Below are 24,302 nucleotides of genomic sequence, written 5' to 3'. Positions count from 1 at the left end.
TTTCAAGAGCGTACCAGAAAATTGGGGTCTTTCAGCATGTGGTACCACCCACGAGGCTACATCTCGAATTTCCTCAGGAGACCGGCCTCATCCTGAGGTTCGCCGGGAAGGTAGGGAACCCCTTGCAGACAAAGCAGGGGAATCGACCTACCGGTCGCGATCAGAAGGGGAGAAGGGGCTCAGATGAAGTGGTGCCGGGAACCTCGGTGGTCCCCTCAAGTGAGACTGGTATGTCACGGCACTTTTGAGGTCGCATCAAGGGTGCCAAGTACAGTTTCGCACTTCAAGACGGAACGTGGGAATTCTCTGGAGATGCTCTAGCGGGCAAGGGCCTCATATTGCGATGACGAGGGAAACACGTGGTTTTTCTCGAGTTGCGGCGGGATTCTCGAGTTACGACGGGGAATTCAGGCTTCCTCTTGTCTTGGCCCTGGAAGTCCAATCTTCCATTCAACTTGTCAGAGAGAGCTGTGGGTTGCTCTCGAGTCACTTCAGGGCAAAGAGTCCTCATCTAGGCTTGGGTCCAGGACGTAGTATTGCTCTCCAGGGGCAACAGGGATATCGGGGTCGCATTCCAGTCTCACCCGGTGGGTCACGCCTCGTCTCGAGTGGAAGCAAAGGACTCCACTATCCTCTCGAGTCGCGACATGTAACTCTTGGAGCCCAATGAGTGGCCTAAAGGGAGTCAAGCGTCCTGTGTAGCTTGGACAGAAGGTTCACGCTTGATCTGCATACCATGCAGTTAAAGATGGCCCTCCTCTCGTGATGACGGGAGTGTCTCATGGGTTTTCTCGAGCTGCGGCGCCAGTGTGGGGTTTCTCACGAGATATGATGGGGAGATCAGGGAGCCTCTCGTGCAGCGCCAGAGAAGTCAGGCCTCCATGCGTGTGGCCAGGCAGATCGCGTCATTGCTCTGGAGTCATGGGAGGGACTAGGGCCTCAAGACGCATTTAAGAAGGACTCTCGAGGTCTTTCTTGGGTTGGGGTGGGAAACACTCGTTTCCCTCGACCTCTACCGGGGACCTTAGTGAACTTCCCAGGTGCCTCTGAGAGGTGAGGGATACTGAGGAGTTAGAGGGGCCTCTCGGGACTCCACTAGGTTTGACGAAATGAAAGAGGGCCTCATCTCGATTGGAGGCAGGAACCTCAGCTTCCTCTCCATTTCTGACTCCGACCGCAGGGTCCCTGCAGGGTTGGGACAGGAGAGTCAGGCCTCATCTTGTCTGAGTAATGGAACTCTGCTTGCCTCTCGAGTCGTTCAGTGGGTCTCAGGCCCCTTGTCGAGCTGTGTGTGGAACCTGCGGGTGTTTCCAGAAGATGCACGGGGGTGTCATTGCCCCTTCTTTTTGTGTCTTCCCCCACAGGGTTGCCTTCAAAGAGGTGTCCGGGTATCGGGTTCATTTCAGGAGCGGACCGGGAAATCGGGGTCGTTCGGCATGTGGCACCACACACGTGGCTCATCTCGAATTTCCTCGTGAGACCAGCATCATCCTGAGGTGCGCCGGGAAGGCCGGGAACACCTTCCACACAAAGCATGGGAATCGAATCTCCTGTCGCGATCAGGAGGGGAGATGGGGCTCAGATGAAGTGGGGACGGGACTCTAGGTGTTCCACTCGAGGGAACCCGGCGTTTCAGGGAACTTTAGGGGTCGCATCAAGGGAGCCAAGTACCGTTTCCCACTTCAGGACGGAACATGGGACTTCCCTGGAGACGCTGTAGCGGGCAAGGGCCTCATCCTGTGAAGACGTTGGAACCATGTCGTTTTTCTCGAGTTGCATCTGGATTCTCGAAAACGACGGGGATTTCAGGCTTCCTCTTGGGTTGGCCCTGGGAAGCCCAATCTTCCCCTGGAGTTGCAAGGGAAAGCTGGGGGCTCGGCTCGAGTCACTACAGGGCCAAAGAGACCTCATCGAGGCGTGTGTCCAGGACCTAATATTCCTCTCAAGGGAAGACAGGGATCTCGGGTTTGCATTCCAGACTCCCCCGGGGAGTCAGGCCTCGCCTCGAGGGGAAGCAGAGGACTCCGCTTTCTTCTCAAGTCGCGACACGGATCTCTTGGAGCCCAATGAGTGGACTCAAGGGTGTCGAGCCTCCTCTTCAGTTTGGAGAGAGGACTCGGGATTGCTCTCCAGGCCAGGCAGGAAAAGAAGGCCCTCAGCTCGTGAGGACGGGGGCGTCTCATGGGTTTCCTCAGGCTGCAGCGCCCGTGGGGGTTTTCTCACGAGGCATGACGAGGACCTCATGGAGCCTCTCGTGCGGTGCCAGGGAACTCATGTCTCCATGCGCATGGCGAGGGGGAGCTGGTCATCACTCTCGAGTCATGGGAAGCGACTAGGGCCTCGAGACGCGTTGAAGAAGGACTCTCGAGGTCTTTCTCGGGTGGCGGCGGGAAACCCTCGTTTCCCTCGACTTCTGCAGGGGACTATAGGGAACTTCCCAGGGTGCCTCTGAGAGGTGAGGGATGCTGTGGAGTTGGCAGGGCCTCTTGGGACTCTGCTGGGTTCGTCGCAATGGAAGAGGGCCTCATCTCGAGGGGAGGCAGGAACCTCAGGCTTCCTCTCTGATTCTGACTCCGACTGCACGGTCCCTGCAGTGTTGGGACAGGAGAGTCATGCCTCGTCTTGTCTGAGGAATGGAATTCTGGTTGCCTCTCGAGTTGTTCCGGGAGTCTCAGGCCCCTTGTCGAGCTGTGAGTAGACCCTGCGGGTTTTTCCGGATGATGCACGGGGTTGGCAGTGCCCCTTCGTGTTGTGCCTTCTCTCACAGGGTTTCCTTCGAAGAGGTGTCCGGGCATCGGGTTCTTATCAAGAGCGGACCGGAAAATCGGGGTTGTTCGGCACGTGGCACCTCACACATGGCTAGTCTCGAATTTCCTCCTGAGACCGGCCTCATCCTGAGGTGCACCAGGAAGGCCGGGAACCCCTTCCAGAGAAAGCAGGGGAATCGACTCTCCTGTCGCGATCAGGAGGGGAGAAGGGGCTCAGATGAAGTGGTGCCGGGACCCTCGGTGTTCCCCTCGAGGGAACCCAGCGTGTCGGCGAACTTTTGGGGTCGCATCAAGGGTGTCAATTACCGTTTCGCACTTAAGGACGGAACATGGGACTTCCCTGGAGACTCCGGGAACTTCGGTGTTCCCCTGGAGTGAGACCGGTATGTTGGGGAACTTTTGGGTCGCATCAAGGGTGCCAAGAAGCATTTCGAACTTTAAGATGGAACGTGGGACTTCTCTTGAGACTCTAGCTGGCAAGGGCCTCATATTGCGATGAAGGGGGAACCACATGGTTTTTAAGACTTGAGGCTGAATTCTCGAATTACGATGGGAAATTCAGACTTCCTCTTGTGTTGACCTTGGGAAGACCAATCTTCCATTCAAATTGTGAGGGAGAGATGGAGGTTGCTCTCGAGTCAATGTAGGGCAAAATAGACCTCATCTAGGCTTGTGTTTAGACATAATGTTCCACTCCAGGGGCGACAGGGATCTCGGGGTTGCATTCCAAACTCACCCGGGGAGTCAGGCCTCGTCTCCAGGGAAGCAAAGGACTCCGCTCTCCTCTCGAGTCGCACCGGGTATTTCTTGGACCCAACTGAGTGGCCTAAAGGGAGTCAATACTCCTGTGAAGTTTGGAGAGAGGACCAGGAATTGCTCTCCAGGTCAGGCAGGAAAAGAAGGCCCGCATCTCTCCTTGATGGGGGCATCTTGTGGTTTTTCTCAAACTGCGGCGCCACTGTGGGTTTTCTCACGAGGTACGATGGGGTACTCAGGGAGCCTCTTGTGTGGTACTAGGGAAGTCAGTTTTCGTGCTTGTGGCGAGAGGAGCGCGTCCTTGCTCTGGAGACATGGTAGGGGAATCGGGCATCAAGAGACGTTGAAAAAGGACTCTCCAAGTCTTTCTCGGGTTACTTCAGGAAACTCTGGGTTCCCTCGACTTGTGCCAGTGACCTCAGGTAGCTTCTCAGGGAGCCTCTGAGAATTCAGGGATACTGTGGTGTTGGGAGGGGCCTCTCGGGACACCACTGAGTTTGGTTCAATGGAAGAGGGCCTCTTCTCTAGTTGAGGCAGGAACCTCAGGGTTCCTCTCCATTTCTGACTCCGATCGCAGGGTCCCTGAAGAATTGGGCCAGGAGAGTAAGGCCTCGTCTTGTGTGAAGGAATGCAACTTCACTTGCCTCTCGAGTTGTTCACGGGGTGACAGTCCACATTTGGAGCTGTGTGTGGAATCGGCGGGTTTTTCCAGACGATGCATGGGGATGTCAGTGTCCCTTCGTGTTGTGCCTTCATCCACAGGGTTGCCTTCGAAGAGATGTCCGGGCGTCAGGTTCTTATCTAGAGTGGACCGGGAATTCGGGATCTTTCAGCATGTGGCACCAACCATGAGGCTACTTTTCGAATTTCCTCATGAGACCGGCCTCATCCGGAGGTTCGAGGGGAACGTCGGGAACCCCTTACAGACAAAGCATGGGAATCGACCCTCCTGTCGCGATCAGGAGAGGAGAAAGGCCTCAGATGAAGTGGTGCCGGGAACTTCAGTGTCCCCTCTAGTGAGATCGGTATATAGGGGAACTTTTGGGGTCGCATCAAGGGTGCCAAGTACTGTTTTGCACTTCAAGATGGAATGTGAGACTTCTCTTGAGATGCTGTAGGGGGCAAGGGCCTCATCTTGCAATACGGGGAACCACATGATTTTTCTCGATTTGCGGCGGGTTTCTCGCATTACGACTGGAAATTCAGACTTCCTCTTGTGTTGGCCCAGAAAGGCCAATCTTCTGTTCGAGTTGCAAGGGAAAGCTAGGGGTTGCGCTTGAGTCACTGCAAGGCCAAAGAGACCTCCTTTAGGCTTTTGTCCAGGACCTAAGGTTCCTCTCCAGGGGCGACAGGGATCCAGGGTTGCATTCCAGACTCACCCTCGTAGTCAGGCCTCATCTCGAGGGGAATCAAAGGACACCGCTCTCCTCCTGAGTATCGACGAGTATCTCTTGGAGCCCACTGAGTGACCTAAAGGGAGACAAGCCTCCTTTGGAGTTTGGAGAGAGGATTCGGGATTGCTCTTCAGGTCATGCAGGAAAGAAGGCCCTCATTTCACCATGACAGGGGCGTCTCGTGGGTTTTCTCGAGCTGCGGCGCCAGTGTGGGGTTTCTCACGAGGTACGATGGGGAGCTCAGGGAGCCTCTCATGTGGTGCCGGGGAAGTCAGATCTTCATGCGCGTGGCGAGGGGGAGCGCGTCATTTTTCTCCAGTCATGGTAGGGGAATCAGGCATCAAGACGCGTGAAGAAGGACTCTCGAGGTTTTTCTCAGGTTATGGCAGGAAACCCTGGGTTCCCTCGACTTATGCCCGTGACCTCAGGGAGCTTCTCAGGGTGCCTCTGAGAAGTCAGGGATACTGTGCAGTTGGGAGGGGCCGCTCCGAACTCCACTGGGTTTGGTGCAGTAGAAGAGGGCCTTATCTCGAGTTGAGGCAGGAACCTCAGTGTTCCTCTCCATTTCTGAATCGGATCTCAGTGTCCATGCAGAGTTGGGACAGGAGAGTCAGGCCTCGTCTTGTGTGGAGGAATTGAACTCCTCTTGCCTCTCGAGTTGTTCATGGGGTGACAAGCCACTTGTCGATCTGTATGTGGAACTTGCGGGATTTTCCAACGATGCACGAGGGTGTCAGACCCCTTCGTTTTGTGCCTTCGTCCACAGGATTGCCTTCGAAGAGGTGTCCTAGCATTGGGTTCTTATCAAGAGCAGACACGGAAATCGGGGTCTTTCGGCGTGTGGCACCAACCACAAGGCTACGTCTCGAATTTCCTCGTGAGACCGGCCTCATCTTGAGGTGCACCGGGAAGGTCCGGAACCCCTTCCAGACAAAGCAGGGTAATCGACCCTCCCGTCGTGATCAGGAGGGGATAAGGGGCTCAGAACAAGCGGTGCACCGAACCTTGGTGTTCCCCTCGAGTGAGACCAGGGTGTCGGGGAACTTTTGTGGTAACATCAAGGTTGCCAATTATCGTTTTAAACTTCAAGATGGAACGTGGGGCTTCTCCTGAGACGCTGTAGCTGGCAAGGGCCTCATCTTGCGATGACGGGGGAACCACGTGGTTTTTCTCGAGTTGCGGCGGGATTTTCGAATTACGATGGGGAACTCAGGCTTCCTCTTGTGTTGTCCCAGTGAAGTCCATTCTTCCATTCGAGGTGCGAGGGACAGCAGGGGATTGCTCTCCAGTCACTTCAGGGCAAATGAGACCTCATCTATGCTTGTGTCTAGGACCTAATGTTCCTCTCCAGGGGCGACAGGGATCTCGGGGTTGCATTCCAGACTCACCTGAGGAGTCAGGCCTGGTATATAGGGGAAGCAAAGAATTCCGCTCTCCTCTCGAGTCCCAATGGGTATCTCTTGAGCCCACAGAGTGGCCTAAAGGGAGTCAGGCCTCCTGTGGAGTTTGAAGAGAGGCCTCGAGATGCTCTCCAGGCCATGCAGGAAAAGAAGGCCTTCATCTCGCGATGACGGAGGCGTCTCGTGGGTTTTCTCGAGCTGGGGAGCCAGTGTGGGATTTCTCACGAGGTATGACGGGGGGCTCAGGGAGCCTCTTGTGTGGCGCCAGGGAAGTCAAGTCTCCATGCGAGTGGCGAGGGGGAACGCGTCATTGCTCTTGAGTCATGGTAGGGGAATCGGGATTCAAGACGCGTTGAAGGAGGATTTTCGAGGTCTTTCTCGGGTTGCGTCAGGAAACCCTGTGTTCCCTCGACTTGTGCCGGTGACCTCAGGGAGCTTCTAAGGGTGCCTCTGAGAAGTCGGGATACTGTGGATTTGGGAGGGGCCTCTCGGGCCTCCACTATTTTTGGTGTAATGGAAGAGGGCCTCATCTCGAGTGGAGTCAGGAACCTCAGGGTTCCTCTCCATTTCGGACTCCGATCGCAGGGTCACTTCAGAGTTGGGAGAGGTGAGTCAGGCCTCGTCTTGTGTGCAGGAATGGACCTCCGCTTGCCTCTCGAGTTGTTCACTGGGTGACAGGCACTTGTTGAGCTGTAAGAGTAACCTGCGGTCTTTTCTGGACGATGCACGGGGTTGTCAGTGCCCCTTCGTGTTGTGCCTTCATCCACACTATCTTCTTATAGGTGTCTGGGCATCGCGTTCTTATCAAGAGCGGATTGGGAAATCACGGTCTTTCGGCATGTGGCACCACCATCGAGGCTACGTCTTGAATTTCCTCATGAGACAGCCTCATCTGAGGTGCGCGGAGAAGGTCGGGAACCCCTTGCAGACAAAGCAGGGGAATCGACCCTCCTTTCGCGATCAGGAGGGGAGAAGGGGCTCAGATGAAGTGGTGCCAGGAACCTCGGTGTTCCCCTCGAGTGCGACCCATATGTCGGGGAACTTTTGGGGTAGCATTAAGGGTGCCAAATATCATTCCGCACTTCAAGACAGAACGTGGGACTACTCTTGAGACGCTGGAGCGGGCAAGGGCCTCATCTTGCAATGACGGGGGAATCACGTGGTTTTTCTCGAGTTGAGGCGGAATTCTCGAATTACTACTGGGAATTCAGGCTTCCTCTTGTGTTGGCCCAGGGAGGTCCATCTTCCATTCGGGTTGCGAGGGAAAGCTGGGGAGTGCTCTCGAGTTACTGCAGGGCAAAAGCGACCTCAGCTAGCCTTGTGTTCAGGACCCAATGATCCTCTCCAAGGGCGACAGGGATCTCGGGTTTGCATTACAGACTCACCCGGGGAGTTAGGCCTCATCTCGAGGGGAAGCAAAGGACTCGGCTCTCCTCTCGAGTTGCGACGCATATCTCTTGGAGCCCACTGAGTGGTCTAAAGGGAGTCAACCCTCCTCTTCAGTTTGGAGAGAGGACTCGGGATTGCTCTCCAGGCCATGCAGGAAAAGAAGGCCCACATCTTGAGATGACGGGGGCGTCTCGTGGGTTTTCTCGAGCTGTGGCGCCAGTGTGGGGTTTCTCACGAGGTACGACGGGGAGTTCAGGTAGCCTCTCGTGTGGCAACAGGGAAGTCAGGTCTCCATGGGCGGGGCAAGGGGGAGCGCGTCATTGCTCTCCAGTGAGGGTAGGGGAATCGGGCCCCATGACGGGTTGAAAAAGGACTCTCGATGTCTTTCTAGGGTTGCGGCAGGAAACCCTGGGTTCCCTTGACTTGTGCCGGTGACCTCAGGGAGCTTCTCAGGGTGCCTCTGAGAAATCAGGGATACTGTGGATTTGGGAGAGGCCTCTCGGGACTCCTCTGGGTTTGGTGCAATGGAAGTGGGCCTCATCTCGAGTTGAGGCAGGAACCTCAGGGTTCTGCTCCTGACTTCCTGGAGCCGGATCTGACTCAGATTGCAGGGTCCCTGCTGAGTTTGCTCAGGAGTGTCAGGTCTCGTGTTCTGCGGAGGAATGGAACTCCGCTTACATCTCAAGTTGTTCAATGATGACACCACTTTTCGTGATGTGTGTGGAACCTGCGGGTTTTTCGGAGATGCACGGGGGTGTCAGTGCTCCTTCCTGTTGTGCCTTCATCCACAGGGTTGCCTTCGAAGAGGTGTCCGGGCATCGGGTTCTCCTCAAGTGCGGACCGGGAAATCGGGGTCTTTCAGCATGTTGCACCACCCACGAGGCTACGTCTCGAATTTCCTCGTGAGATCGGCCTCATCCTGAGGCGCGCAGGAAAGTCCGAGAACCCTTTCCAGACAAAGCAGGGGAATCGACCCTCTTTTCGGGATCAGGAGGAGAGAAAGGGCTCAGATGAAGTAGTGCCGGGAACCTCGGTGCTCCCCTTGAGTGAAACTGGTAAGTCGGGTAACTTTTCGGGTTGCATCAAGGGTGCCAAGTACCGTTTCGCACTTCAAGACGGAACCTGGGTCTTCTCTTGAGACGCTGTAGTGGGCAAGGGCCTCATCTAGCGCTGAAGGGGGACCCACGTGTTTTTTCTCGAGTTGCGGCAGGATTCTTGAGTTACAACGGGGAATACAGGTTTCCTCTTGTGTTGGCCCAGGGAAGTCCAATCTTCCATTCGAGTTGCAAGAGAGAGCTGGAGATTGCTCTCGAGTCACTGCAGGGCAAAATAGAGCTCATCTAGGTTTGTGTCCAGGACCGAGTTTTTCTCTCCAGGGGCGACAGGGAACTCGGGGTTGCATTCCAGACTCACCCGGGGAGTCAGGCCTCGTCTCGAAGGGAATGAATGGACTCCGCTCTCCCCTCGAGTCACGACGGGTATCCCTTGGAGCCCAAGAATGGCCTAAATGGAGTTAAGCCTCCTGTGGAGTTTGGAGAGAGGACTCGGGATTGCTCTCTAGGCCATGCAGGAAAAGAAGGCCCTCATCTCGCGATGACGGGGGCATCTCGTGGGTTTTCTCAAGGTGCAGTGCCTGGTTGGGGTTTCCCACAAGATAGGACGGGGAGCTCAGGGAGACTCCTGTGGTGCCACGGAAGTCAGGTCTCCATGGACGTGGCGTGGGGGAGCGCCTCATTGCTCTCGAGTCAGGGTAGGGGAATCGAGCCTCAAGACGCTTCGAAGAAGAACTCTTGAGGTCTTTCTCGGGGTGTGGCAGGAAACCCTGGGTTCCCTCGACTTGTGCCCTTGACCTCAGGGAGCTTAGCGGGGTTCCTCTGAGAAGTCAGGGATACTGTGGAGTTGAGAGGGGCTTCTCGGAACTTCACAGGGACTGGTGCAATTGAAGAGGACCTAATCTCGGATTGAGGCAGTAATGTCAGGGTTCCTCTCCATTTCTGACTCGGAGAGCAGGGTCCCTGCAGAGTTGTGACAGGAGAGTCAGACCTAGTCTTGTGTGGAGTAATGGAACTCCGCTTGCCTCTCGAGTTGTTCACGGGATGACAGGCCACCTGTCGAGTTGTATGTGGAACCTGCGGTTTTGGGGGACGATGCACAGGGGTGTCAGTGCCCCTTCGTGTTGTGCCTTCATCCACAGGGTTACCTTCGAAGAGGTGACCGGGCATCGGGATCTTATCAATAGCGGACCAGGAAATCGGGGTCTTTCAGCATGTGGCACAACACACGAGGCTACGTCCCGAATTCCCTTGTGAGACTGGCCTCATCCTGAGGTTCGCCGGGAAGTCTGGGAACCCCTTCCAGACAAAGCAGGGGAATCGACCCTCCTGTCGCCATCAGGAGGGGAGAAGAGGCTCAGCTGAAGCAGTGCTGGGAACCTCAGTGTTCACCTCGAGTGAGACCGGGGTGTCAGGGAAATTTGGGGGTCGCATCAAGGGTGCCAAGTACCGTTTCACACTTCAAGACGGAACATGGGACTTCCCTGGAGACGCTATAGCTGACAGGGGCCTCATATTTCGATGACGGAGGAGCCACGTTGTTTTTCTCCAGTTGCCGCGGGATTCTCGAATTACAACGGGAAATACAGGCTTCCTCTTGTGTTGGCCCAGGGAAGTCCAATCATCCATTCGAGTTGCGAGGGAGAGCTGGGGATTGCACTTGAGTCAATGCAGGACAAAAAAGACCTCATTTAGGCTTGTGTCCAGGACCGAGTTTTCCTCTACAGGGGCGACACGGATCTCGGGATCCCATTCCAGACTCATCCAAGTAGTCAGGCCTCAGCTCGAGGGGAAGCAACGGACTCCGCTCTCCTCTAGAGTAGCGACGTGTATCTCTTGGAGGCTACTGAGTGGCCTAAAGGGAGACAGGCCTCCAGTGGAGATTGGAGAGTGGACTCGGGATTGCTCTCTAGGTCATGTAGGAAAAGAAGGCCCTCATCTTACGATGACGGGGGCGTCTCATGTGTTTTCTCGAGCGGAGGTGCCAGTGTGGGGTTTTCATGAGGTAGGACGGGGAGCGCAGGGAGCCTCTCGTGTGGCGCCAGGGAAGTTAGGTTTCAATGGGCGTGGCGATGGAAATGCGTCATTGCTCTCCAGTCATGGTAGGGTATCCGGCCTCAAGACGCGGTAAAGAAGGACTCTCGAGGTCTTTCTCAGAATGCAGCAGGAAACCCTGGGTTCACTCGACTTGTGCCAGTGACCGCAGAGAGCTTCTGAGGGTGCCTCTGAGAAGTCAGGGATACTGTGCAGTTGGGAGGGGCCTCTCGGGACTCCACTGGGTATGGCGCAATGGAAGAGGGCCTCATTTCGAGTTGATGCAGGAACGTCAGGTTTCATCTACATTTCTGACTCCGATCGCACGGTCCCTGCAGAGTTGGGAAAGGAGAGTCAGGCCTTCTCTTGTGTGGAGGAACGGAACTCCGCATGCCGCTCTAGTTCTTCAAGGGATGACAGGACACTTGTCGATCTGTGTTTGGAATCTGTGTTTGGACTCTTGAGTTCTTTCTATGGTAGCGGCAGTAAACCCTGGGTTCACTCGAATTGTGCTGGTGGCCTCAGGGAGCTTCTCAGGGTGCCTCTGAGAAGTCAGGGATACTGTGGAGCTGGGACGCGTCTCTCGGGACTCCACTGGGTTTCATGCAATGGAAGAGGTGCTAATCTCGAGTGGAGGCAGGAACCTCAGCGTTCCTCTCGTGACTTCACTGGCGCTGGTCTGAATCAGATTGCAAAGTCCCTGCAGAATTGGGACAGGAGGGTCAGGCCTCGTCTTGTGTAGAGGAATGAAACCTCACTTGCCTCTCGAGTTCTTCAGGGGTGACAAGCCACTTGTTGAGCTGTATGTGGAACCTGCGGGTTTTTCCGGACGATGCACGAGGGTCTCAGTGCCCCTTTGTGTTGTGCCTTCATCCACAGGTTTGCCTTCGAAGAGGTGTCCAGGCATGAGGTTCTTATGAAGAGCGTACCGGGAAATCATAGTCTTTTGGCATGTGGCACCACCCGCGAGCTACGTCTCGAATTTCCTCGTGAGACCGGCCTCATCCTGAAGTGCCCCGTGAAGGTCGGGAACCCCTTACAAACAAAGCAGGGGAAGTGACCCTCCTATCACGAACAGGAGGGGAGAAGGGGCTCAGATAAATTGGTGCCGGGAACCTCAGTGTTCACCTCGAGTGAGACCGATATTTCGAGGAACTTTTGGGGTCACATCAAGGGTGTCAAGTATCGTTTTCTTGAGAAGCTGTAGCGGGCAAGGGCCTCATCTTGCCAAGAGGTGGGAACCACGTGGTTTTTCTCGAGTTGCGGCGGGATTCTGGAGTTACGACGGGGATCTCAGGCTTCCTTTGGGTTGGCACTGGGAAGCCCAATCTTCCCCTCGAGTTGCGAAGGAAAGCTGGGGGTTGCGCTCGGGTCACTGCAGGGCCGAAGAGACCTCATCTAGGCGTGTGTCCGGGACCTAAGATTCCTCTCCAGGGAAGGCAGGGATCTCGGGGTTGCATTCCAGGCTCCCCCGGGGAGTCAGGCCTCGTCTCGAGGGGAAGCCAAGGACTCCGCTCTCCTCTCGAGTCGCGATGCGCGTCTCTTGGAGCCCCCTGAGCGGCCTCAAGGGAGTCCAGCCTCCTCTTCCGTTTGGAGAGAGGACCCGGGATTGCTCTCCAGGCCATGCAGGAAAAGAAGGCCCTGAGGTCGCGAGGACGGGGGCGTCTCAGGGGTTTCCTCGAGCTGCGGCGCCCGTGGCGGTTTTCTCCCGAGGCACGACGAGGATCTCAGGGAGCCTCTCGTGCGGCGCCAGGGAAGTCAGGTCTCCTAGCGTGGCGAGGGGGAGCGCGTCATGGCTCTCGAGTCACGGGAGGGCACTAGGGCCTCGAGACGCATTGAAGAAGGACTCTCGAGGTCTTTGTCGGGGGGCGGCTGGAAACCCTCGTTTCCCTCGCCTTCTGACGGGGACCTTAGGGAACTTCCCAGGGTGCCTCTGAGAGGCGAGGGATCCTGTGGAGATGGCGGGGCCCCTCGGGACTCTGCTGGGTCTGGCGCAACGGAAGAGGGCCTCACCTCGAGGGGAGGCAGGAACCTCAGGCTTCCTCTCCGTTTCAGACTCCGACCGCAGGGTCCCTGCAGAGTAGGGACAGGAGAGTCAGGCCTCGTCTTGTCTGAGGAAGGGAACCCCGCTGGCCTCTCGAGTTGCTCAGGGGGTCTCAGGCCCCTCGTCGAGATGTGTGTGGAACCCACGGGTCTTTGCAGACGATGCACGGGGGTGGCAGTGCCCCTTCGTGTTGTGCCTTCACCCACAGGGTTGCCTTCGAAGAGGGGTCCGGGCCTCGGGTCCTTCTCAAGTGCGGACCGGGGAATCGGGGGCGTTCGGCATGTGGCACCACCTACGTGGCTCGTCTCGAATTTCTTCGTGAGACCGGCCTCATTCTGAGGTGCGCCGGGAAGGCCGGGAACCCCTTCCAGACCACGCAGGGGAATCTACTCTCCTGTCGCGATCAGGAGGAGAGAAGGGGCTCCGATGAAGTGGTGCCGGGATACTCGGTTTTCCCCTCGAGGGAACCCGGCGTGTCGGGGAACTTTTGGGGGTCGCAGGAAGGCTGTCAGGGACCGTTTCGCCTTTCAGGGCGGAACAGGGGACTTCCCTTGAGACACCGTCACGGGCAAGGGCCTCATCTTGCCAAGAGGAGGGAACCACGTGGTGTTTCTCGAGTTGCGGCGGGATTCTCGAGCTACGACTGGGATCTCAGGCTTCCTCTTGGGTTGGGCCTGGGAAGCCCAATCTTCCCCTCGAGTTGTGAGGGAAAGCTGGGGTTTGCGCTCGAGTCACTGCAGGGCCGAAGAGACCTCACCTAGGCGTGTGTCCGGGACCTAATATTCCTCTCCAGGGAAGGCAGGGATCTCGGGGTTGCATTCCAGGCTCCCCCGGGGAGTCAGGCCTCGTCTCGAGGGGAAGCCAAGGACTCCGCTCTCCTCTCGAGTCGCGACGCTGGTCTCTTGGAGCCCCCTGAGCGGCCTCAAGGGGGTCCAGCCTCCTCTTCCGTTTGGAGAGAGGACCCGGGATTACTCTCCAGGCCATGCAGGAAAAGAAGGCCCTCAGCTCGCGATGACTAGGGTGTCTCATGTGTTTCCTTGAGCTGCCGCGCCAGTGTGGGTTTTCTCCCGAGGTACGATGAGGATCTCAGGGAGCCTCTAGTGCATTGCCAGGTTAGTCAGGTCTCCATGCACGTGGCGAGGGGGAGCGTGTCATGGCTCTCGAGTCATGGTAGGGGAATCGTGACTCAAGACATTTTGAAGCACTCTCGAGGTCTTTCTTGAGTTGCGGCAGAAAACCCAGGGTTCCCTCAACTTGTGCCTGTGACCTCAGGGAGCTTCTCATTGTGCCTCTGAGAACTCAGGGATGCTGTGGAGTTGGTAGGGGCCTCTCGGGACTCCACTGGGTGTGGTGCAATGGAAGAGGGCCTCATCTCGAGTGGACGCAGGAACCTCAGGCTTCCTCTCCGTTTCTGACTCGGATCCCATGGTCCCTGCAGAGTAGGTACAAGAGAGTCACACCTAGTCTTCTGTTGAGGAATGGACCTTCGTTTGCCTTTCGAGTTGTTTACAGGGTGACAGGCCACTTGTCGAAATGTCTGTGGGACCTGCGGGTTTTTCTGGATGATGCACGCGGGTGTCAGTGCCCCTTGGTCTTGTGCCTTCATCCACAGGTTTTCCTTCAGAGAGGTGTGCTGGCATCGGGTTCTTTTCAAGAGTGGACCGTGAAATTGGGGTCTTTCGGCATGTGGCACCACCCACGAGGCTTCGTCTCGAACTTCCTCATGAGACCGGCCTCATCCTGAGGTGCGCCCGGAAGGTCGGGAACCCCTTGCAGACAGAGAAGGGGAGTCGACCCTCCTGTCGCAATCAGGAGAGGAGAAGGGGCTCAGATGAAGTGGTGCCGGGAACCTCGGTGTTCCCTTTGAGTGAGTCTGGTATGTCGCAGCACTTTTGGGGTCGCATCAAGGGTGCCAAGTACCGTTTCGCACTTCAGGATGGAACGTGGGACTTCTCTTGAGATGCTGTAGCGGTCAAAGGGCCTCATCTTGCGATGACGAGGGAAGCACGTGGTTTTTCTCGAGTTGCGGTGGGATTCTCGAGTTACGACGGGGAATTCAGGCTTCCTCTTGTGTTGGCCCAGGAAGTCTAATCTTCCATTTGAGTTGCCAGGGAGAGCTGGGGATTGGGCTCCATTCACTGAAGTGCAAACTAGACCTCATCTAGGCTTGTATCCAGGACTTAATGTTCCTCTCCATAGGCGACAGGGATTTGGGGTTGCATTCCATACTCACCCGGGGAGTCAGGCCTCATCTCGAGGGGAAGCAAAGGACTCCACTCTCTTCTCGAGCCGCGACAGGTATCTCTTGGAGCCCACTGAGTGGTCTTTGCTCTGTAGGAGAGCTCTAGTGTACATAAGCCTGTACATAAGTGAACACAGACACTCTGTGTGCATGTTGCTGCATACCCAAAATAGGGCCACAAGGAGCCTCATGCTCTCCATGCGGCGCGGAAGCTGTGCAGCCACGCAGCAGCTGAAGAATCCAACCAATTGCTCTTTTCTTACCTCTGACAGAGCTCGCATTGCTGTAGCCCTTGGCAGTTTGGAAACACTGGACCCTAACCCCTCTCAAAGTAGGCCTGGGTTCTAGTTCGAATAGAAAGTCAATAGCGGAGCTGAGGACAGGAACGCGGCAGTCATTTATCACACGCTCCTGCAGCCTGCTACTACAGGGACACTAACGCTAGAAGCTAGGAATGTCTTTGCAAGGTGCGCAAAGGACAAGGGAGAACCTCGACCCTGACTCTAGTATTTCAGTCCCCTGAGCAGATCTGAGGTTCTCCCGCTGTAGAAGCTAACCCATTCCTTTCAAATACAGGCTTCCTAACACAGGGCCAGTTGGCTGCTTACTCTTCCACGAAGCAGGCTTCCTTAACTTGCAAACTGCGAATTCCGCTTAACAGCCTGGAGGAAAATCGCTTCTTGGAAGATTTTTTTCAGAGGCTGTATCCCCGGAGCTGGGGCCAAGCTAGGGGACCCATACTGACAAGGGAAGGCAAAACCACATCCAATGTCTTTGCTCTGGAGGACAGCTTTGGTGAGCCTAAGTCTTTCAGGAATATTTCTGGCTCCAACAGAGTCAAATTCTGTGTGTGAAGCTGCACAGCCAAAATAGGGGAACAGAGAGCCTGATTCTCTCTGTGTAGCTTTGAAGCTGTCATTCAAACAACAGCTTGAGAATCCATACAATGCTCTCCCTTACTGCTAAGAGAATTCTCATTGCTGTCGTCCTTGACAGTTTGTAGAAATCCGCACCCTAACCCTTCTCCAAGTAGGCCTGGGTCCTAGCTCGGAACAACAGGCAACGGCGGAGCTGAGGCCAGTAAGGCACAAGTGAGGTCTCACACACTCTTGCAGCCTGATCGTCCAGGAGCAGTAAGGCCTCTTTTTCCCTGCAGGAGGCTCGCTTGCCTTGCCTCCTGTGAACTGCATTTCCCAGCCTGGGCGCAAAGCTGTTCCTGGAGATTTTTTCTCAGGGGCTGTTTCCCTGGAGCTGGGTCGGACCTCGGGGGCCCAACTCACAGGGGAAGACAAAACCACATGGACAGGTCTATGCTCTGTAGGAGAGCTCTAGTGAACCTCATCTCTCAGGAACATTCTTGGCTTCTACAGAGACACCTCTGTGCATGAAGCTACACACCCAACATAGTGGCAAAGGGAGTCTGATTCTCTCCGTGGGTGCTGATGCTTTGTGGCAAAGCACCTGCTAAGAATCCATCTGCATAGGCTTCCCTCACCTTGACAGAGGTCTCATTGCTGTAGTCCTTGGCAGTTTGGAAAGAAGCAGACCCTTACCCTTCACCAAGTAGGCCTTTGTCCTTGTTTGAATGGAAAGGCAGTAGCTGAGCTGAGGCCAGTAAGGCGCCAGTCAAGTCTGACATATTCCCGATGCCTGCTCCTTCATGGAAAATAACGTTAGAATCTGGGAATGTCTTTGCAAGGCTGGCAAAGGGCAGTCAGGAACCTCGACCCTGCCTCTGGAATTTCTATCTTCTCAGCACATCTGGCGGTCTCGGTCAGGAGAAACTAACCCATTCCTTGCAAATATAGGCTTCCAAACACAGGCCGGTTGGCTGTCTTTTCTTGCCGAAGGAAGCTTGCTTATCCCACCTCCTGCGAACTCCGCTTCCCAGCCTGGGGGATAAGAGGTTCTTGGAGATCTTTTCTCAGAGGCTGTTTCCACGGAGCAGGGGCCGATCCCGGAGACCCACATGCACAGGGGAAGGGAAAACCGCATGGATAAGTCTTTGCTCTCTAGGAGTGCTCTAGTGAACCTCACTCTATGGGGAATGTTCTTGGCTCCAACGGGGACATCTCTGTGTGGGAAGCTGCATAGCCAACATAGAGACACAGAGACCTGATTCTCTCTGTGCAGCTTTGACGCTGTCGTTCAAACAACAAATTGAGAATCCACACAATGCTCTCCCTTACCACTGAGAGAGTTATCATTGCTGTAGCCCTTCGCAGTTTCTGGAAATCGGCACACAAACACTTCTCCAAGTAGGCCTGGGTTCAAGTTCAGATGAACATGCAATAGCGGAGCTGAGGCCAGTAAGGCACCAGTCAGGTGTCACACACTCTGGCAGCCTGCTCCTCCAGGGACAGTAAGGCCTCTATTTCCCTTCAGGAGGCTCGCTTGCCTTACTTCCTGTGAACAGCGTTTCCCAGCCTGGGTGGAAAGCAGTTCCTGGAGATCTTTTCTCAGGGGCTGTTTCCCCGGAGTTGGGGCGGACCTCGGGGACCCAACTCACAGGGGAAGGCAAAACCAAATGGACAGGTCTATGCTCTGTAGGAGATCTCTAGTGAACTGCCGGGGTCCAGCCCCAGCTGATCCAGGGTATTCGAAGCAGAGATGGCGTAGGCGAGGGTCAGGGAACAACTGCTTAATTAAACGTTAATTAAGGATATAAAGAGTAATAAAATGAGGATAGCTCAGTAGGAAAATTCAGTGGAGAAAAGAGGCTGAGTAGCTTGGTTTACGCGGGGGACCAATAAAACTTCAAGACAAGAAGCTTGCACCACTTACGTAGGCCGCAGGCGTCCTTCCGTTCTCCCGAAGGAGAGGAGACACTGAGGCCTCCCAGGTCGGATCTTAGAAGCCCAGGCAAAATTAGTAAGCTTGGTGGGTTCCGCGCTCCAGATGGAGACTCAACCAGAGTGAGAGAGAGAGAGAGAGACATGGAGAGACCAGTATTTCGAGAAACTGATCCCAATTCTTTATTTTCCATGGTCTACTTTTATACACTGAGATGTTATGCAAAAGTCACGTGGGGTCAGCAGTCCTGACTTTTATCAAAGTCAGGTGCTTCATACAAAAGTATACAGAGGTCTTAGGGGTGTTACATCATCTTCTGGCCGGGGGGCCTGCTGACAATTTACGACCCTCTCCTTGTGACAGCGGTCAGTCAACCAGGACACTTATTTCTCCAGGGGTGATTATTCTTAAAACAGACGCCACCCAAATAAAGTTACATTCCTATAGGGTGAGGGTGTAGTGGGTTTTAGTTAAGGAAAGAATTTACTTAGCCTAAGGTCTAACGTGATTTATATCAAAGGTTAATACTTATTTCTTCTATATATTCATTAATGTGTATAAGGGCAGGGGATGTGGAGACTTAGCAGTAAACATCAGCTCAACCAATGAAAAACCCTTCACCAATATGATTTCTAATCAGCCCATTATACTTATACTAATAATTTTCTAACTTTTCTAAGGAACCTGTTTTTAGAAGGTTTAAAGCATCTCGTGCCTCTCATGGTTGGGAGGCTGTGAGCAATCACATGTGGCCGGACAAGCCTGTCAGGCAGGCTAGAGAACCTTCAGAGGAGTTTGTAGGTTAAAACACTCTTGTCACACCCAGGGGTTTTTATCAACTGGAGCTCTAGGTTAACTCCTTCTCCGAAAGAGGTGGTGGGGGACAGCCCCCCGTAAAGTCAGAGGTGTAGGTGAGAGCACAAAATAGTAAGGTAGGCAGGCTCTGGTGATGGGGGTAGATGCTCGAGGATTTCCAGGGGGACTCCTGAGGCTCGATCCCGCCTTTGCGTATGTCGAGCCTCCTTCCTCATGACCTTTGCCATGGGCGGAGTGCCTCACTCTGGCCCCCAACAGTGAACCTCCTCTCTCAGGAACATTCTTGGCTCCTATCGAGACACCTCTGTGTGTGTAGCTACACATGCAACGTAGGGGCAAAGGGAGCCAGATTCTTTCCATGGGGTGCTGATGCTTTGTGGCAAAGCACCTGCTTGAGAATCCATCAGCTTACGCTTCCCTCGCCTTGACAGGGGTCTCATTGCTGTAGCCCTTGGCAGTTTGGAAAGAAGAGGACCCTTACCTTTCATAAAGTGGGCCCTTGTCCTAGTTTGAAAGGAAAGGCAAGAGCTGAGCTGAGGCCAATAAGGCGCCAGTCAAGTCTGACATATTCCCGAAGCCTGCTCTTTCATGGAAAATAACGCTGGAATCTAGGAATGTCTCTGCAAGGCTGGCAAAGGGCAGTCAGGAGCCTGCACCCTGCCTCTGGAATTACCGATTTCTGAGCAGATCTGGAGGTCTCCTTTAGGAGAATCTAACTCATTCCTTCCATATTGAGACTTCCAAAAACAGGCCGGTCGGCTGCCTCTTCGTGCCCGAAGGAGGCTTGCTTTTCCTGCCTCCTATGAACCCAGCTTCCCAGGCTCTGGGAAAAGCGGATCTTGAAGATCTTTTCTCAGGGGTTGTTTCCACGGAGCTGGGGCTAAGCCTGGAGACCCAAACTCACAGGGGAAGAAAAACCACATGGACAAGTCTTTGCTCTCTAGGAGAGCTCTAGTGAACTTCACTCTGTCACGAACATTCTTGATTCATATGGACACACCCCTATGTGTGAAGCTGCGTACCTAACATGGGGGCACAGAGAGCCTGATTCTCTCTGTGTAGCTTTAAAGATGTCGTTCAAAAAACACCTTGAAAATCCATACAATGCTCTTCCTTACCCGTGACACAGTTCTCATTGCTGTAGCCCTTGGCAGTTTTTAGAAATCCGCACCCAAACCCTTCTCCAAGTAGTCCTGGGTCCTAGTTCGGAGGAACATGCAATGGCAGAGCTGAGGCCAGTAAGGCACCAGTCAGGTCTCACACACTCTGGCAGCCTGATCGTCCAGGGACAGTAAGCCCTCTTTTTCCCTGCAGGAGGCTCACTTGACTTCCCTCCTGTGAGCTGCATTTCCCAGCCTGGGGGAAAAGGGGTCCCTGGAGATCTTTTCTCAGGGGCTCCTTCCCCGGAGCTGGGGAGGACCTCGAGGACCCAACTCACAGGGGAAGGCAAAAGCACATGGACAGGTCTATGCTCTGTAGGAGAGCTCTAGTGAACCTCATCTCTCAGGAACATTCTGGCCTCCTATAGAGACACCTCTCTGTGTGAAGCTACACACCCTACATAGGGGCAAATGGAGCCTGATTCTCTCCGTGGGGTGCTGATGCTTTGTGGCAAAGCACGTGCTTGAGTATCCATCCACTTAGGCTTCCCTCGCCTTTACAGAGGTCCCATTGCTGTAGCCCTTGGCAGTTTGGAAAGAAGAAGACAGTTACCCTTCATAAAGTAGGCCTTTGTCCTAGTTTGAATGGAAAGGTAATAGCTGAGCTGAGGCCAATAAGGTGCCTGCCACGTCTGACATACTCCCGTAGCCTTCACCTTCATGGAAAATAACTCTAGAATCTGGGAATGTCTTTGCAAGGCTGGCAAAGGGCAGTCAGGAACCAGCACCCTGCCTCTGGAATTACCGACTTCTGAGCAGATCTGGAGGTCTCCTTTAGGAGAAGCTAACCCATTCTTTCCAAATAGAGGCTTCCAAACAGGACGGTTGGCTGCCTCTTCGTGCCCGAAGGAGGCCTGCTTTTCTCGAATCCTATGAAGCCCTGTTCCCAGCCTCTGGGAAAAGCGGATCTTGAAGATATTTTCTCAGGGGTTGTTTCCATGGAGCTGGGGCCGAGACCAGAGACCCAATCGCACAGGGGAAGGAAAACCACATGGACAAGTCTTTGCTCTCCAGGAGACCTCTAAGTGAAACTTACTCTGTCAGGAACGTTCTTGACTCCTATGGAGACACCCCTGTGTGTGAAGCTGCGTACCCAACAAGGGGGCACAGAGAGACTGATTCTCTCTTTGCAGCTTTGAAGCTGTCATTCAAACAACAGCTTGAGAATCCATACAATGCTCTCCCTTACCTCTGAGAGAGTTCTCATTGCTGTAGCCCTTGGCAGTTTTTTAGAAATCCGCACCCAAACCCTTCTCCTAGTAGGCCTGGGTCCTAGTTCGGAGGAACATGCAATGGCGGAGCTGAGGCCAGTAAGGCACCAGTCAGGTCTCACACACTCTTGCAGCCTGCTCCTCCAAGGGGCAGTAAGGCCTCTTTTTCTCTGCAGGAGGCTCGCTTGCCTTGCCTTCTGTGAACTGCGTTTCCCAGTCTGGACGAAAAGCAGTTCCTGGAGGTGTTTTCTCAGGGGTTTCTTCCTCGGAGCTGGGGCGAACATCGGGAACCCAACTCACAGGGGAAGGCAAAACCATATGGACAGGTCTATGCTCTGTAGCAGAGCTCTAGTGAACCTCATCTCCCAGGAACATTCTTTGCTCCTATAGAGACACCTCTGTGTTTGAAGCTACACACCCAACATAGGGGCAAATGCAGCCTGATTCTCTCCGTGGGGTGCAGATGCTTTGTGGCAAAGCACCTGTTTGAGAGTCCATCCGCTTCCACTTCCCTCTCTTTGACAGAGGTCTCTTTGCTGTAGCCTTTGGCAGTTTGGAAAGAAGCAGAGCCTTACCCTTCACCAAGTAGGCCCTTGTCCTAGTTTGAACGGAAAGGCGATAGCTGAGCTGAGGCCAGTAAGGCGCCAGTCAAGTCTGACATATTCCTGAAGCCTGCTCCTTCATGGAAAATAACGCTAGAATCTAGAAATGTCTTTGCAAGGCTGGCAAAGGACAGTCAGGAACCTCGACCCTGCCTCTGGAATTTCCGTCTTCTGAGCAGATCTGGAGGTCTTCTTTTGGAGAAGCTAACCATTCCTTCCAAAGAGAGGCTTCCAAACACAGGCTAGTTGGCTGCCTCTACTTGCCCGAAGGAGGCTTGCTTGTTCCGCTTCCTGTGAACTCCGCTTCCCGCCTGGGGGAAAAGTGGTTCTTGGAGATCTTTTTTCAGGGGCTATTTCAACGGAGTTGGAGCCGAGCCCGGAGACCCACATGCACAGAGGAAGGCAAAACCACATGGACAAGTCTTGCTCTGTAGGAGAACTCTAGTTAACCTCAGTATGTGAGGAAAGTCTTGGATTCTACGGGGATACCTCTGTGTGTGGAGCTGCGTACCCAACAAGGGGGCACACAGGGCCTGATTCTCTCTTTGCAACTTTGAAGCTGTCGTTCAAACAACAGCTTGAGAATCCATACAATGCTCTCCCTTACCTCTGAGAGACTTCTCATTGCAGTAGCCCTTGGCAGTTTTTACAAATCCGCACCCAAACCCTTCTCCAAGTAGGCCTGGGTCCTGGTTTGGATGGCCATGCAATGGCGGAGCTGAGGTCAGTAAGGCACCAGTCAGGTGTCACACACTCTGGCAGCCTGCTCCTCCAGGGACAGTAAGGCCTATTTTTCCCTGCGGGAGGCTCGCTTGCCTTGCCTCCTGTGAACTGCGTTTCCCAGCCTGGGCAAAAAGCGGTTCCTGGAGATCTTTTCTCAGGGGCTCTATCCCCAGAGCTGGGGTGGACTTCGGGGACCCATCTCACAGGGGAAGGAAAAACCACATGGACAGGTCTATGCTCTGTAGGAGACGTTAGTGTGTCTCATCTCTTAGGAACATTCTTGGCTCGTACAGAGACACCTCTGTGTGTAAAGCTACACACCGAACATAGGGGCACAGGGAGCCTGATTCTCTCTGTGCGGTGCTGATGCTTTGTGGCAAAGCACTTGTTTGAGAATCCATCCGCTTACGCTTCCCTCGCCTTGACAGAGGTCTCATTGCTGTGTCTCTTGGCACTTTGGAAAGAAGCAGACCCTTACCCTTCATCAAGTAGGCCCTGATCCTAGTTTGAAAGGAAAGGCAATAGCTGAGCTGAGGCCAGTAAGGCGCCAGTGAAGTCTGACATATTCCTGAAGCCTGCTCCTTCATGGAAAATAACGCTAGAATCTAGAAATGTCTTTGCAAGGCTGGCAAAGGACAGTCAGGAACCTCGACCCTGCCTCTGGAATTTCCGTCTTCTGAGCAGATCTGGAGGTCTCCTTCTGGAGAAGCTAACCATTCCTTCCAAATAGAGGCTTCCAAACACAGGCTAGTTGGCTGCCTCTACTTGACCGAAGGAGGCTTGCTTGTTCTGCTTCCTGTGAACTCCGCTTCCCGCCTGGGGGAAAAGTGGTTCTTGGAGATCTTTTTTCAGGGGCTATTTCAACGGAGTTGGAGCCGAGCCCGGAGACCCACATGCACAGAGGAAGGCAAAACCACATGGACAAGTCTTGCTCTGTAGAAGAACTCTAGTTAACCTCAGTATGTGAGGAAAGTCTTGGATTCTACGGGGATACCTCTATGTGTGGAGCTGCGTACCCAACAAGGGGGCACACAGGGCCTGATTCTCTCTTTGCAGCTTTGAAGCTGTCATTCAAACAACAGCTTGAGAATCCATACAATGCTCTCCCTTACCTCTGAGAGACTTCTCATTGCAGTAGTCCTTGGCAGTTTTTACAAATCCGCACCCAAACCCTTCTCCAAGTAGGCCTGGGTCCTGGTTTGGATGGCCATGCAATGGCGGAGCTGAGGTCAGTAAGGCACCAGTCAGGTGTCACACACTCTGGCAGCCTGCTCCTCCAGGGACAGTAAGGCCCATTTTTCCCTGCGGGAGGCTTGCTTGCATTGCCTCCTGTGAACTGCGTTTCCCAGCCTGGGCAAAAAGCGGTTCCTGGAGATCTTTTCTCAGGGGCTCTATCCCCAGAGCTGGGGTGGACCTCGGGGACCCATCTCACAGGGGAAGGAAAAACCACATGGACAGGTCTATGCTCTGTAGGAGACGTTAGTGTGTCTCATCTCTTAGGAACATTCTTGGCTCGTACAGAGACACCTCTGTGTGTAAAGCTACACACCGAACATAGGGGCACAGGGAGCCTGATTCTCTCTGTGCGGTGCTGATGCTTTGTGGCAAAGCACTTGTTTGAGAATCCATCCGCTTACGCTTCCCTCGCCTTGACAGAGGTCTCATTGCTGTGTCTCTTGGCACTTTGGAAAGAAGCAGACACTTACCCTTCACCAAGTAGGCCCTGATCCTAGTTGGAAAGGAAAGGCAATAGCTGAGCTGAGGCCAGTAAGGCACCTGTCAACTCTGACATATTCCCGATGCCTGCTCCTTCATGGAAAATATTGCTAGAATCTAGGAATGTCTTTGCAAGGCTGGCAAAGGGCAGTCAGGAACCTCGACCCTGCCTCTGGAATATCTATCTTCTGAGCAGATCTGG

Source organism: Bubalus kerabau, chromosome 17, assembly GCF_029407905.1.
Source record: "Bubalus kerabau isolate K-KA32 ecotype Philippines breed swamp buffalo chromosome 17, PCC_UOA_SB_1v2, whole genome shotgun sequence".
Classification (NCBI taxonomy): Eukaryota; Metazoa; Chordata; class Mammalia; order Artiodactyla; family Bovidae; genus Bubalus; species Bubalus kerabau.
The sequence above is the reverse complement of the archived record's forward strand: the minus strand, read 5'-3'. Positions refer to the sequence as shown.